At 37.6% G+C, this 17,233-nt stretch overlaps 1 protein-coding gene across 3 annotated transcripts in view; it reads left to right on the top strand.

Moving 5' to 3' along the window:
• The window catches only part of LOC131430572 (nuclear receptor coactivator 2), a 475,967-nt gene that overhangs the window by 288,617 nt on the left and 170,117 nt on the right, over positions 1-17,233 (top strand). The gene's annotated exons all lie outside the window — the stretch shown is intronic.

Below are 17,233 nucleotides of genomic sequence, written 5' to 3'. Positions count from 1 at the left end.
TCTATTGTTTATTATATTTTATTTTATTTGAAAAATATTGTCGGGATAGCTTATATTTTTTCTAATTGTAAAAATGTATTTCTTGAATTAAAAACGTTTTTTAATCCACCGACTGGTGTAATGATGCCTTTCTCATATTACGTATATTGTTAAAAACTTCACTAGACGATTCTGTGAAGATTTTTTTTTATTCAAACTTGAATAAAATCAAAAACTTTTTCGGGTATAAATTACTATTTCCTTTGCCATTTGTAAACAGTTATGTCAAGTTAATACAAATTTAAATGTGGCAACCCCGAATTGAACTAAGCACGCTGTGTGCTAGGCGATGGCTTTTTCTTCTCCTTCCGTACCAGCACGTACCGATGCGCACTGATTTTGCATCATTTTGTAATACAGTTTAAAGGTTTGATACTCATTGCCCTACAATTTTGGAACCGGAAGTCGGATCTGGATAAAATATCTTTTGAAATAATGAGAGCTTTAATTTGAATCATGATATATGAAAATTACCGTTTAACCGTTGCTGAGAAATCAAAGTGAGTTCCGTTTTTGAAGCTTTTCTTCACTATTATCGGTGCGTTCAAAAGCGGAAATCGGGGACTAGTAGTTCCAAAGTAGATTGGTATATCCACTAACTAATAAGGTCTGCCAACTGGATGAATTTACCAGTAAATTTTATAAAAATTTGCACTTCGTTTCGCCATCACATTTGAAAAAATTCTCATGAAATTTCATATTTTCCACTTATCGCACTGTAATACCGAAACCAAAAGTTAGATCTGGATCAACTTTTCGGGGACATTTTAAATAATTTAAAACCTTTCGTTTCCATCTTAGTTTGTAAAAATCGGTTGAGAAATTTCCGATAAAATTGAGTACGCATTTTCTCATAGATTTGCACATATTGCCTTGTAATTCCGGAAAATCAAAAATCAATCCAGCCATATGACAGCATATGACTCCGGACCTCGGTTCAAAAGTCGATTTTCACAGTGATTGTATAGCCTTTCTATATGAGAAAAGCAAAAATACGTTAAAATTATGAAACTTATTTTTCCACACTTCCGAATAAGGCAGTTTTTGTTATTTTTTTATGATAAATATTTTTTTCATATGTTAAAGTGCTTCGGTTTCATATTTTTTAATAAAGTGACGACCATAATATAAATTTTCTAAAAATAAATTCACAATCAACCATGCGTTTCTTTTGAAGTTTTTTTAGAAGGATACTTAGTTAATTTTTTTCAAATAACAAGATGGCTTTTTGGTCAATTGGTTTCTCGTAGAAACATTTATTTTTCGTAAACGGCCAACGTTTCGAAGGTTATACCTTCATCTTCAGGTCAAAACGACTACAAATATTTTGTAGTCGTTTTGCTCTGAAGATGATATTGTTGTCGTTTTGCCCTGAAGAGGAAGGTATAGCCTTCGAAACGTTGGCCGTTAACGAAAAGTAAATATTTTGACGAGAAACCAATGGACTGAGAAGTCATCTTTTTATTTGAGACAACATTAATTTGGTCGCAGTCGCATCAAATAAGTTGATTTTTTTCTAGAAAAGCTCAGAAATTGTGACTTTTCACCTTAAAAAAAATACGAAACCGAAGCACTTCACTGGGTCCAAAAATTGTTTTTTGGGAGTGCAAATTAATTCGGTCCGTTTTTTAGGTCAATAATACATTTATGTTATAATAAAAAGCTTTCAAAGATATATCAAAGTATCGTCCTTCGCTATTTACCATTTTTTCCCAGTTCTCAGACAATTTTCGAAGTACATCTCGAAAAAAAGGTCTCGTCTTTTGCGGTGATTCAAGTTCGAAGCCAAGGCGGTTCTAGCAAATGTTTTCTTGAGTGGACAAAATTTTGATTTTATGCTTTCCGATCTCGAGTGGTACAAATTGATGTTTCGGTAGAGCTGTTACCAGTAATTACACAAACTTTTCGATATATGTGATTGCGTTTCCTCATTCTAATGCGGAAATCGAAAGAAATCGCACTCAAAGATACTGATGTCTGATGGAAGATATCGTCAATCAATCATCACATAACGATCTCCAAGCTAAGTAGACTGGGTTTAAATGAATCATTTTGTGAAAAGAAAATAGTAGCCTGTACATCCTCACCATTTGTTGTTACCTGTTGAGTTCCTCAAGGAAGTCACCTTCGACCGTTTATAATTTTATTGTATCTCTACGATCCAAGTTTTTTGATCAAGTGTATGAAACAATCGTTTGCCGATAAGTTTGAAATATTTCATATAATCAAATCTGCAGCTTACTCAGAATTCCTATAAAAACAATTGTGTAATTTAACTAAATGGTGTAACATCAACAAAACTAGTTTTAAATGCCTCTAAATGCTTCGTCACCTCTTTTAGTCACAAAACGTCTGTGTTCAAGTTCGACTATAATATTTTACAAACTGTTCTCAAACGCGCATCGTTTGTCAAGAACCTGAAGAACGGATTGCAAGTTAAATTTGAGGGAGCACATAGAGTTTACTCTCTCTAAATTATCTAGTAGGATTTATATTCCGCGTTACTAAAAAAATTGTTTTGTATTGCGCTAAAAAATTGTTCTGTATTGCGCAAATTTGTCCGATTCGCTCTCCGACGTCTTCCATGAAGAAGTTCTTTGAACTTACCGAGTTGCCAGGACCGCTGCAAACTGATTGGTCTCGATTTATTATCTGTCCGTCACGATGTTTGTAAGGCTAGTTTTGTGGCAGACCTATTCCAGTCACGAATCGATTGCTCTGAGCTATTGCAATTGTTACAATTAGACATTCGACGTCATAATCTTCGATCCTTGGTTTTTCTTCGGATTCCCTATGTTAGAACTAATTATGAATATAACGAGCCCATTGCTAGCATTCGCCGCATATTTAACAAATGTTTCAATTCTTTCGACTTTCATTTATTACGTAATGTTATCAGGAAATCGTTCCTCATGTTATAGTCTGATTAGATTTAGTTACTATAGCAGCACTAGATTTAAGGAAATGTATCATTTAAATGATTTTAATCTGTTGATGCAAAAGATCAGGTGGGTTTATGCCTGCTGGAGAGCAAGTTTGACAAAAACTCCAATGGGCTTTTCCCTACTCCAATTAAAAGAATAAAAGATAAGGAAGAAAGGATTCAGATATTCAGAATAAAATCTGACAACAAGAGAAGGCGCTGTCTCAGAAAACAAAAGCTAATCAGATAAATGATTGAAACTGACATTAAGAAGAGTAAATCGCCTACCCTAAAATTCTTCTTACCGAAAAAGAAAAAGCTTGCCGAGCAAGAAGATGTTGCAGAAAAAAAATTGTCTTCGCTGAAATCTATTTAACTTCTTTCAAAATCATAATTGTAAGAAATTTGATTTTGACTTTAACATCTTCCGTACATCAGAGAGTCTAAAGACTGTCCCAGAAAGTATGGACGCAACCAAAAACCGCTGCCATTTCGCAATGGTTCAGAATCTGTCAATATTTATGGCTGCGTCCTTTTGTTTACACTCTTCTCTAAGCACTTGTGCAGTTGTTTATTCGTTTTCATTAGTTTGTTTCGAAATGCGTGGACTTTCAGCAGAACAACGTCGAAAAATTGTGTACAAATGGTGCACAGAACGGGGACTGTCACTGAGAAAGATAGCAAAAATGGAAGGAGTAAGTGAAAAAGCCGTGCGAAAGTTTGGTGAGGATAAACCGAAAACGGGTCGAAAAAAAGGTCCTGCTAACCCTCAGTTGGATAAACGTATACTGAAAGCGTTCGAGCAAAAGAAGGAGGCTTCAGTTCGGGATGTGGCCAAAAAAGTGGGCACTTCGAAGTCAAATGTTCTTCGTGCTAAAGAACGTTTGAATCTTCGAACCTATAAGAAGCAGAAACAACCAAACGTAGAAACAAGAAGCATCGATCAGGCCGAGGGTTCGAAAGCTGTACAATACGATTCTTGCTGGAAATTTGAACTGCATGGACTCATGGACGACGAAACCTACGTGAAACTCGATTACAAATCCTTGCCAGGACCACAATATTATACGGTGCGAGAAGGGCAAGTGTTAAACCAGTCCGAGACATCGATTGAAGTCGAAAAATTTGGTAAGAAAGCTATGGTCTGGCAAGCAATTCGTAGCTTCGGTAAGATTTCGAAACCCTTCATCACCACTGCTTCAATGAACAGCGAAATATACATCAAGGAATGTTTACAAAAACGACTTCTACTCATCATTCGAAGCCACAAGGATCCTGTTGTCTCCTGGTCGGATCTTGCTTCTTGCCACTACTCGAAATCAACGGTAGAATGGTATACTACCAAAAATGTCACTTTCGTCCCAAAAGACATGAATCCACCAAATTGCCCACAACTTCGACCAATTGAGGAATTTTGGGCATTAACGAAGGTACATCTTAGGAAACATGTCTCGGCAGCCGAAACCATTCAACAGGTCGAAAAAGATTGGAAAAAAGTGTCGAAACTTGTCGCCAAGAAGTATGTACGGAATTTAATGTGGAACGTTCGCAAGAAGGTGCGCCAGCTAGTCTACAATGGCTAAGTAGCAAATGTTGAGAATATTATTCTGTTGTTGTAGTCTAATATTATCAGTATATCGAATAAAATTTGAATATCTAACACTTGTGAATTATTTACAGCGAAATCAAAGTGCGTCCATACTTTCTGGGACAGTCTTTAGTCTAAAATATACTGTTATTTTTTTTAGTATACAGAAAGACGCATTACGCAGAAACGTATTTTTTTAACCTTCATTAACTTTCACGGGAGAAGATGAAATGCTCATGAACATTCCGATCATAAAATCATGTATGGTAATTATGATTTCATGAGAAGAAAACAAGATTGAATTCATGGTTTGCCAATCAAGACCATGGTAATGATTTTCCCCGCAATTCGAACAATCGGACATCCCTAGTTGCCCCGCCCCATTCTCCACAACCTAAGATTCTTCAGCTTCTTCGATTCAAGAGATTATCCATTACGGAATTCATTTAACCGTTATAGCTTATAATGTGAGTAGAATTGGTAAACTTAAGTTCGCCAGGAGCGCTAGATAATCGAACAACAAAGTAGCGTGTGGGTTGGGCAACACTCCACGATTTAGTCTGTTCAGCGAGGAAAGAAACTTCCGAAGGCTACAATCGGATTAAACCGATTCCCGGTGATTGCCAGTAATTCATCCTGTCAGGTAGCTCTTTGTATCAGTTTTCAGTAGAACTTCAACGGTTTATTATCTGTTCCACAATCATCAAACCATCGTCTATAAAACCATCATCATCATCATCATCATCATCATCATCATTATCATCGCCATTGTGGTCGCCGCGTGGTTTCTGGAATATCACTTTTGCTCACCTCGCCTCGCTCGAAGCCAAAATCTAATCTAGAACTATTATATAATTATCGGTTGAAGTAACTATTTATTATATCTTGCCGGTGCCGATTTTTGCCGTTTTCATTTTTTTCTTCTGTTACCAACTAACTTCCCTCCCCGAGGGGCCGTCTTGGAATGCATATTAGAGACCCTCATTTCCAAACTATCAAACATCATCATAATGGATGTCGACGATGGAAGGAAGGCAGCAGAATCCCAGCCAGCCAGTTTTTCTTTCTGATCTTCCACCGGCAATTTCATGTCGAAACCTAACGGTACCCGGCTGGTTGTTGAATGGCGTTATTTGCTGCGGTTGTTGTATGATGGAATCTCGTTGATTCTTGAATAGTTGATTTTTTTTTGCGCTCCACTCTCCTGTGCTTTCGTTACTGCTGCTGCTGTTACTGCCGGGGGTATGGTAATTTTCTCCGTTTTTCTCCTTCACTTTCCCGGAGGCCCCCAGGGGGGGTTTGGTTGATGTTCGTTGTATCCTCCCTCCCCTTCACCATCTTCAATATTGATGGGAGCCCGACGATGTGTGGTCGCGCAGCAGATTTGTGTACAGCAGGGAACAAGCAAACAAGCAACAAAAAATAACTAACATGAATAGAACGGTTTTCTGCAGCATCTTTTCTTCGTTTCGCTGCGCGGGAATTGCACCCCTGAACGGGGCCCCTGCCACCACTTGCCCCCGAAGAGTCGAAGATTGCATTGTTTTGTGCATATTAACCGAACACACACACAGCGAAGCTTTCGTGAGTTCTGCTCTGAGCTAAAAATTTTCTTTTTTTTTGCGTAGAAAAAAAAAACACCAGAGGATTAGCCAAATTAGTAACGCTACTCGCGCTCGTTCGGGTGTGAATTGGTGCTCCGTTGGGAAGCTTATTTGTGTCCCCGTTTGTGGCAAGTTGACTTTGTAATGCAGTCCCGGTGAAGCTGCGGTTTAGAGAAGCGGGGATGGGAAGTGCCAGGTCGTAAAGAAAGCAATCGATTTTATACCAACGGCTTTCACTTAAGTACAATTTTATGCCACATACTCCGATTTATGTAAAAAATATTTTTTTATATTTCTGTCGTAATTTAAGGAAATGTATTATGTGGATAATTATAATCTGTTGGTACAAAAGATGTGAGGTTTTACGCCTGCTGGAGATAGAGTTAAACATTTGATAATATTAGGAGTACAAATTAGATCGGTTCATTTTCAAAAGATGGCTCTGGCTGTTATGAATATTGAGCAGTAACAGCTGATGTCGATTCGATTTCAAGAAGTTAGACTTCTGCCATTCATATTGCTTCGAGTTTTAGAAAAAAAGGCGGGTGGGTAATGTCAGAGACATAACCGAGTGACGTGAATACGAATGCGAAGGATTGTTTACATTCACTTTTGAGTACAAAAATGCTTTGGTTAGTGGAATTAACTAAATCGCTTCAAAAAAAAAATTATTTCCATTCAATTCCACTATAAAATTTTTGCTATTTCGCCATCACTGTCACGAGATAGTAATAGATATAGATAAAGATACTAGTTTTTCGGTGTTCTATTTGCAACTTTTATCAGTGTATCAGTTCCGTTGAGTTAATTTACTTCGCATGCGAAAGAGTAGTTGAATCTGGACCTACCATATTACTGGTCTGAATTCTTAAACTGAATTCTAGACGAATTTAATTTAAAAATCGAGTTCTGTAATTTTACTTTTCATTCTGAAAACGAACACTGGACCTGTATTTTAGAACTGAAATCTGAAATCGAGTTCTGGACTCGCACTCCGGATTCTTGAACTCATTTTTCTATTACTAATTTCTGGAACTGAGTTGAAGGCTTGAATTCCGAACCTGAATTATGGAATCGAATTCTGGACCTGGATTTCCTGGAACTTAAGCCTAAGGCCTAAATTTTGGTACAGGTATCTGATAATCAATTTTGGATCTAAATACTGGATCTGTTTCCTAAATTCTTAGTCTGGCTTCTGGAACTCAAGTTCGGTGCAGACTTCAGAAACTGAGATTTGTGCCTGGATACTGTCGCTGAAAGCTGGAATTGAGTTCCAACCCAGCATCCAGGATCCTAATTCTAGGATAGAACAAAAACCTGGATTCTGGGATCAAATTTGGCACTGATTTTTGGAGCCTGGATTCTGAACCAGAAAATAGAACTTGGATCGAGTTTCTGAAATTGAATTCTGAATCTGGATTCTGGGTCTAGATTCGGTAGCTGAATTTTGAACCTGAATTCTTGCCTTGGTTTCTGCAACAATGTTCTGGGACTGGACTGGAATTCTGGATCTGAATTCGGAAACTAAATTCTTGGGTGGCGAATGGCGCACAAAGCCAAAATGAAATTTACTTCCCCAGCATACTGAAATCTGGAATTGAATGCTTGATTCGGGAGCTGGATTCTATATTTGGAGCTGATTTCTGAACCTGAAACTGTAATTAAATGTATCGAATGTTAACCTTCCATATACATCCAGTGAATAACGCAGAAATGAGATGTCGTTTACTGCCTCAAAACCGTCGTCGCGGGTACGAGAAAGGCAAACAAGCGTCATGAGTACTTAAATACTCGTTGATTCTAAAAATTTCAAAAAACTTCAATTTTAAATTATTTGTGGTTATGTCATACAACCGAAACTTTCTCCATAAATTGTTGATCATATTTCCGATGGCATGTAGGAAGAATTATGTTGATACGTTAAATACAACAAGAGATATTCACGCTCAAAACCTTATCACTCTCCCAGAGGGTAAATTTTAAAAAGGCGTCCCATAATAAAGTAAGACGTATTCACGTCAAAATTGTTTTTCACTGTGTTAATTATGAACAATTATGTGATAACTATGCAGTATTTGCGGGAACTTTAAGTTATCTGTTTTAATTGAAAGAAAAGCCGAAGAGCATCCATTGCTTGTGGATGTTTATGGTGATAATCTTCCAACTGCAAAACCATGTAGGAAATGGTTTCGACGTTTCAAAAATGGAGATTTGGAGCGTTGCAGACAGGCCTCGCTGTGAACAATCAAAACAAATTAGAAAGACAAACAGTTTGATTGCACTACTCGATGAAGATCTGAGTCAAACGAAAGCGGAGATTGCCGAATCGTTGGAAGAGACCCATAAAATCATATCATCATAAAATTGCGATATAGCAGTTATTGATTTTTACGATAGTTGATTTAACTAATTTCTTTTTGATTCAACCAATATGGTTTTTGATTTGCATATATTCAAGTAGTTGAAAAATATGTTGTTTTGAATGCTGCCAAATGCCGGAGAAAGTTGAAAGCAAAACAATAATCGCAATGCAAAACTTTTTTAATTGAAACATCGATGGTTAAAGCGTTTGGTGAAATTGTGTTCATTCGATTTGAGAAATTTATGATAACAAGTGTTTATCTAACAGCGGTGTTGTGATAAAGTTAACCTTGCTTAAGATGAAAAAGATTTGGTGACAAATTGGAAAATGTTAATGAATGATCATCTCGAAATTTTTCAGGTATGCGCAAAAATTTTATGCTTCAAATTCGATCATTGATTTACTTCCAGCAGACTGTTTTACTTCCAGCTGTTTGATACCGATGATGATGTTCATGCATTAGCAATAAAACGCTTTTTGACATGAATTTAATTTATAAAAGTAACAGGAGCGCAGGGTTTCAAAAACACAGAACGCGCTGCGATTGAATGGCGCGTTTGAATTGCCGTCGCAAAATTCCAATTCCCAGCGGTTGATGCACCCAAACTCATATAAATTGACTAAAATTATCAGTGCATAACTTTAGTTCAACCGTTTGAAGTTTGAATCTTTCAATACTCATTTTAGGTAAACTTAATAATTTGGCTAATTTACTCGCCCTTGCGGGCACTTTTGCTGATTAAAAACGTTTTTCTACATCAATCATTTCCGATCGAATCAGAAGTATTTTTTTAGAATTTAGATCTTTATTGATCTCGACTTGACATGATCGTGATCATACAAAAATCAAAATCACTTAGAGATCATATCACTTCTGATTTCGTAATATTTTTTTTTCCTTGGTTGTTAAGATCACTTGAAATCAGCAGTGATCGGTGGTTTTCCCAGCCCTAATGATATGACATGCCAATATAAAATGCTGTTTATATTTACGATATTTTTTTTTTCATAAATACGTTTATTTCATAGGCAATATACATAAGTTTTTCTTCGCCGTGGCATCTACAATACATAGTACTTTAAACCTAATACATTTCGAATATCCTATTAGTATGTTGGTATTCATTAGTTAATCTAAACACTGTTTCTATCAAGCGAGTTGCTATTATAAATTACATTAAATGAAATACATTTATTTTGTACATGATCTTATAACTATTTCAGGTTTGTTTGTATCAGTTCATCACTTTTATTTAATATAAGATAGCTGGCTATTGGTTGAACTCATGGAAGAGAAAACAATCTAACATAAAATAAAATTTAAATTGGAACTCCAATGGACTTAATGAAATAATAAAGAAGTTTCATGTAAGGAACGTCACGACAAGCAAGAATGTCGCGAACTGGGACATTGGATAGTCTACCTTGGGTACGCAAGGAATTTATTAGTTGAGATCTGACATCACGATACTCCACGCATGTCCAAACAACATGGTCAATATCGCGGTAACCTTCGCCACAAGCACAATGATTAGTCTCGGAAAGTCCAATTCGAAGGAGATGTGCATCTAACGTGTAGTGATTGGACATGAGTCTGGACATCACACGAATGAAATCTCTACTCACATCCAATCCCCTGAACCATGCCTTTGTCGATATTTTAGGAATAATTGAGTGCATCCACCGACCCAGATCATCTTTATCCCAAGAAGCTTGCCAGCTGGCAAGTGTTCTTTGGCGAGACGCGCTATAGAATTCATTGAAAGCAATCGGGCTCTCATAAATTTCACCCTCAATAGCACCACGTTTGGCTAAAATATCGGCTCTTTCATTGCCTGGAATGGAGCAATGAGCCGGGACCCAAACTATTGTGATTTGATAATTATTATTCAATATGACGTTCAGGCACTGTTTTATTTTGCCCAAGAAAAAAGGTTCATTTTTGCCAGCAGCCTTTGAGCGAATGGCTTCAATTGCACTCAGACTATCTGTGAAAAGAAAATAATGGTTTGGAGATAATGTGACGATTACACTCAAACTATAATGAACTGCTGCTAACTCTGCTATATAAACAGATGCAGGTTCTTGAAGCCTAAAGGAGACCGAAACATTATTGTTGAACATACCAAACCCTGTCGCTTCTTCAATTCGCGATCCGTCCGTGTAAAACATTTTCTCAGAGTCGATATGCCTGAACTTACTTGTAAATATTTTTGGGATTTCCAACGAGCGTAGGTGTTCCGGAATTCCACGCACTTCGCGCTGCATGGATGTGTCGAAAAATAAAGTTGAGTCAGGGACATTTAGGAGGCTGACACGGATAGGAATATATCTTGAAGGGTTGATTTCCTGTGACATATGGTTAAAATATACAGTCATGAATCTTGTTTGAGATTGAAGCTCAACTAGCCTTTCGAAGTTATTAATAACTAGGGGATTCAGTACCTCGCATCTTATTAGTAGTCGCGACGAAAGCTCCCAAAAACGATCCTTCAATGGAAGAACTCCCGCCAGAACTTCAAGACTCATTGTATGTGTCGAATGCATGCAGCCTAAAGCAATTCGCAAACAACGATATTGAATTCGCTCTAATTTGATAATATGAGAATTTGCAGCGGAACGAAAGCAAACGCATCCATATTCCATCACTGAAAGTATCGTTGTCTGATACAATTTTATTAGATCTTCCGGATGAGCACCCCACCAAGATCCGGTTATTGTTCGAAGAAAATTTACTCTTTGTTGGCATTTTGTTATCAGAAACCTAATGTGTCCTCCCCACGTGCATTTGGAATCAAACCACACCCCGAGGTATTTGAAAGTCAAAACCTGTTGGATCATTCTTCCCATCATATGAAGCTGAAGCTGCGCGGGATCATGCTTTCTTGAAAAGACGACCAGCTCTGTTTTCTCCGCAGAGAATTCGATACCCAGATGGACAGCCCAAACGGACAAGTTATCTAAGGTATCTTGCAATGGTTTTTGCAGATCAATAGCTTTGGGTCCAGTAACTGAAACTACGCCATCATCTGCCAATTGTCTTAGTGTACATGGGGATACTAGACAGCTGTCAATGTCATTCACGTAAAAATTATAGAGGAGCGGACTGAGGCAAGAGCCTTGCGGTAGACCCATGTAGCTAATTCTGAATGTTACCAAATCGCCATGTGAAAAATGCATGCGTTTCTCTGACAAAAGGTTGTGCAAATAATTATTTATAACCGGTGGAAGTCCATGTTGGTGAAGCTTGTCTGAAAGAACATCAATGGAAACTGAATCAAATGCTCCTTTAATGTCTAAAAATACAGATGCCATTTGTTGCTTTTGAGCGAAGGCAATTTGGATGTCAGACGAAAGTAATGCAAGGCAATCATTCGTCCCTTTATTTCTACGGAAGCCAAACTGAGTATCTGACAACAAACCGTTCGTCTCGACCCAAGTGTCGAGACGTCGTAGAATAATTTTTTCGAACAATTTTCTGATGCAGGACAACATCGCGATGGGTCTATATGAGTTGTGATTGGAAGCTGGTTTCCCCGGCTTTTGAATGGCGATAACTTTCACTTGCCTCCAGTCAGGTGGAACAATATTTTGCTCAAGAAGCTTGTTGAACAATTCCAACAAACGTCTTTTTGCGAGGTCGGGCAGATTCTTCACCAAGTTGAATTTAATTCTGTCCAACCCAGGAGCGTTATTGTTACAAGACATGAGTGCTATGGAAAATTCCATCATTGAAAAGGGGCTATCAATGGAACCATTATTTGAAAAAGATTCCCTAACAATGCTATGCGTAGGAACAGAATCTGGACAAACTTTCCTCGCAAAATCAAATATCCATCGGTTCGAGTATTCCTCACTCTCATTTCCTACGTTACGATTCCTCATTCGTCTGGCCGTATTCCAAAGAGTGCTCATTGAGGTTTCTCTTGACAAACCTTCGACAAAATGTCTCCAATAGCTACATTTCTTGGCCCGAAGTATGCTCTTGTACTTGGTTTCTAAAGTCAAGAATTTTTCAAAATTCTGAGGAGTTCCTCCTCCTCGTTTTAAAAACGTCTTGAAGGCATTTTGTTTCGCGTGCTTAGCATCTGAGCACTCTTTGTCCCACCAAGGGTTTGGAGGCCTTCTGTTAGACGATGGACCAAGAAATCGTTTGGTTTGGGCTTGTTCTGCGGCCTCCAGAATCGAACAAACGAGGAAGTCATATTCTTCAAGTGGGGGGAGCTCTTCCATTGAAGTTAAGGCACTTGAAATATTACTTTGGTATTTAATCCAGTCAATATTTTTTGTCAAATCATATGGAATATTAACTGAATTAGCAATGCCTTTGTTACTGCTAATTGAGATGATGATTGGTAAATGATCGCTACCGTGTAAATCAGGAAATACTTTCCAGGTGCAATCTAGTCGAATTGAAGTCGAGCAAAGAGATAAATCTAATGCACTTGGACGTGCAGGAGGTCTTGGGATCCGTGTCATGCTACCCATATTTAGTACCGTCATGCTAAAATTGTCGCAAATATTATATATTAAGGATGATCTGCTATCATTGTAAACGGAACCCCACATCATTCCGTGCGAATTGAAATCTCCTAAAATCAAACGTGGAGCAGGAAGGGCTTCGACAATTTCATTAAGCTGTCGTTGTCCAACTTGAGCTCTTGGAGGAATATATACTGAAGCAATGCAAATGTCCTTTCCTTTAATGTTTATTTGACAAGCAACAACTTCTATACTAGAAGTCGAAGGAATATTTAATCTATAAAAGGAATAACATTTCTTAATTCCTAAAAGCACTCCACCATACGGAGAGTCTCTATCGAGACGTATAATGTTAAAGTCATTAAAATTTAAAGCTATATTTGATGTAAGCCATGTTTCGCACAAAGCAAATACATCACATTTTTGACTATGCAACAAAACTTTAAATGAATCAAGTTTTGGCATGATGCTTCGACAATTCCACTGCAGAACAGTGATTGAATCATTTGCGGCGGATGATAAATTATCCATCAAATGATACAAAACCTGAAAGAACTGGCCATTGAGCTGATAACTGTTTCAAAAAAGTTCTAGCTATTGGAAGGAATGCCGTTATGATAGTCTTTAGAGGTTCAGAAATATTGAATGCTGCGAAAATCCATTCTACAATTTCCGAAAACTTAAGTAATCCTGTTGGTGAATGTGAAACGGAGCCCACTGGATTATTGTCTTTTCTTGAGCTAGTTCCTGGATTGGTTTGTGAATTTGACAAACCAGGAGGCACAGTTTTTGGTCTTAAATTTGGCTTTTTAGCTTTAACACGGGGATCTTTTTTTGAAGATGTAATTTTAGGTGTCTTTTTAGGTATTTTGTGGTTTGTTAATCTCCTCTTAACAGACCCTTGAGGAGTGACAAACGAGGTATCTTCACTATTTCCGTCGGAGTCAGATTCCTCTGGCTCCATAAGATTTGAAAAACCGTTTTCGGTTTCCAAGGGGGAGACATGTATGACCGTTTTAAGCATTTCTGCATATGTGCGCTTAGACCGTGCTTTTAAAGAAAGCTTCATTTTGTCTTTACGCAACTTAAATGCAGCGCATACTGAAAGATCATCATGAGGTCTCTCTCCACAATAAACACATTTTTCAACATCTTTATCGCAAAGATTATCCTTATGAGGCCCTTGACCTTTGATACATTTGGACTTATTACTACAGTAAGTAGCTGTATGCCCGAATTTTTTACAGTTCGTGCAATTCATAACATGCGGTACGAAAAGCCGAACAGGAAGACGAATTTTATCGATATAGACATGGCTAGGCAACGCAGATCCGGCAAATGTTACACGAAACGAATCTGAGGGACGATACGACTTTTTTCCATCAACAATAGATGCTGAGTACAATTGCTTGCACTCGAGTATCTTAACTCCCTCAAGCATGGAGTTTTTAAAACGACCAACTCCATTTTTAAGTAAATCATCGGCCGTCAGACTTGCTTCAGTCACAACACCGTCAATTTCCACCTCCTTCGATGGAATGTAAACTCGATATTCAACAGAAAATAATTTACAGGTTACAATTTCGTTCGCCTGTTTCAAGTCGTTGACAACAACTCGAATTTTATCTCTATTAACTTTACATATTTCTTTAACTTCAGAGAAATGTGATGTCAAATCCTTGGTAATTTGCTTCAAATTTAAAATCTTTTCTTTTTTTCGAAGATAGACTATCCATGGCCCAGTGGTACCCTGTGGATAATGTTTAGCCCTCGGAGTATTTAAACTCTTACTAGTATCCGGAATCGGATTCGGATGATCTTCCATGAGATCATCCATTACATTAAATTTTTTTGTAAATTAATAATACCAAAATAAAAACTTATGTTTAGTAAAATTTCAGACATAAGAAATAAAAAATAAATTAAATTAAATCTACCTTGTAGCTGATGTCTCTGTTCCTTTATCGTGAAGAACGACGTGAAGCTCTTCCAACGATTTCCAATTGGCAGTCTTTTGCTGTTTCCAATTGGCAGTCTTCTGTCGTTTACTGCTATCTCAGTTGCTCTGCCGTCGTTGTGAACACCACTGCACTTGCTGTACCTGACCCCAGGTACAGTGCTTTTGCTCTTGGTGGCGATCAAATGCGATGCTTGCAGTGTAGCACCTCGCGATATATGCCGTCTCTTTTGATCCTACGCAGCGTACAAATTCTGGTACCTGGTAGATCAGCACTGGGTTGCTTTAGCACCTTTGTGCCTTTGCACCCCTTCGTCTTCGCACCTTTATGCGATGGCACCTCTGTGACTCGTCACTTCTATGCTCTCGCACCTCTGTGTTTCTACACCTCTGTGCGTATGAACGGGATGGCCTTCGTTGCTAGCTTTCTAGTCGGGAAACGCCTCGAATATTGCGTTTGCTATGGGCAGTTTAACTACCTGAAGCTTAGAATTGTCTCGGTAGCAGCCGTTAACTCACGAGCCAGTACAATCGAAACACAACCTCTTCGCTTGAATGGTTTTTACTGAATGATTTACGATATTTATTTCGATATTTATTTCATGAATCTCAACATACCGAACTTATTTCAAATAGATCATGACGTGTATCAGTTGGTATATTTTGATTATTTTCGCAAATCAATAACATTGTTCGAGTTGATTCAACTATTTGCAATGTCTAAAACAAATAAAACCTATTTATATTTCAACTAACAGAGTTTTGTTTCAATAACAATACCAGTTATTTCAACTAAAATATATGTTGAAATTGAAAGGTATGTGTCCTCGCTAATTGACAGCATTTTTTTTTCAAACAGTTAAATTAGTTGTTTCAACCATCGTTTCTGCTAATCGAAAAACAAAAATGACAGTTTAGTTAAAACAACAATCGATTAGTTGTACCAAATTTTAACCAATCGAATTCAGAAAATCAACTAATATTCTGGTTGAAATCATGGATCATGGGTGGTTCCGTGTACTATGCAAATCTATCATACCGGATGGTTTAGGTCCAGAGTTCAGTTCCAGTTTCGGTCTCCAGAAATCAGTTCCGCATTGAATCAATGTCGAGACGTTCGCAGAGCCAGTTTCCCTTTGAAAGAAGATCGATTGCGTCATCCTGCTGCTGGTCGTTTGCGTTGGAGCAAGGTACAATGAAAAATTGGACAACGATGGGGAACGTTACTCAAAATCAGCCGTTCTAGTAGCTTCAAATGTTATTTAAAGAACTATAAAGGTTGCTCCTTTGCAAAACGGAGATAAAAAAATAATCAGTTTAGTGCAAATCTAGAATAATTTGAAAAGCTTTGAGCAATTTTCGCAGTGTAAAATTCGCACCAAACGAGTGCAAATTAGACCAGCATTTGACTGCTTCGCATTCGAGAAAAGTGCTCCGAACAGTGTTTAATATCGTAGAGAATTCCACAATCTGGTCCTCTGATTTTCAGAAATGGATCCCGCACAGCATTTTAATAGTTTAGGAATCTTACGAAAAACCAGTGCCTTTCGTGTCATCTTTGAGTACATACCGCCTGAATTAAAATTGCACAAAAGGCCATCAGAACAAAATACAAAATGAATTGAAGCTCATTAGCGTTACACCTAAATTTCTGCCAAAGTTGTTAACATACTATTTTTCACCTGGAGCTGTTAGCGGAATATATTCAATAGTTGCACTATTTATGTACCATTTAATTCCACTATTTCACTGTCACGTTATTACACTCTCACAAAGTCACTATACTTTAGTGAAGCATTACAAACGTTACAATACAGATACGCGTATTTCGGAATGTTATTTACATCCTTATAAAACCGATACACTGAAGAAGGATGTAAATAACATTCCGAAATACGCGTATCTGTATTGTAACGTTTGTTATGCTTCATTAAAGTATAGTGACTTTGTGAGAGTGTAATAACGTGACAGTGAAATAGTGGAATTAAATGGTACATAAATAGTGCAACTATTGTTAACATAGCAATTGAAATCAGAACTATTATTCATGGTGTACTTCCATAGCATGGAAATTCACTGGTTTCCCGAAGTCATGACTCATTTCGTTCATTTATAGACTCGAAATTCTATCAGTGTTGATAAATCGTTCGAGCTTGAACGTAGATTGCCAAAAGTTGCCCTGATTTGATCCAATCACAGTACTGTTACCTTACACCCTTTGCAACGATGAAAAGTTGTTGCCTGAAGGCGTCCCCCCCCCAGTCAAGAGTAAATCTAT

This window comes from Malaya genurostris, chromosome 2 (assembly GCF_030247185.1).
Source record: "Malaya genurostris strain Urasoe2022 chromosome 2, Malgen_1.1, whole genome shotgun sequence".
NCBI classification, from domain to species: Eukaryota; Metazoa; Arthropoda; class Insecta; order Diptera; family Culicidae; genus Malaya; species Malaya genurostris.
The sequence above is the reverse complement of the archived record's forward strand: the minus strand, read 5'-3'. Positions and strand labels throughout refer to the sequence as shown.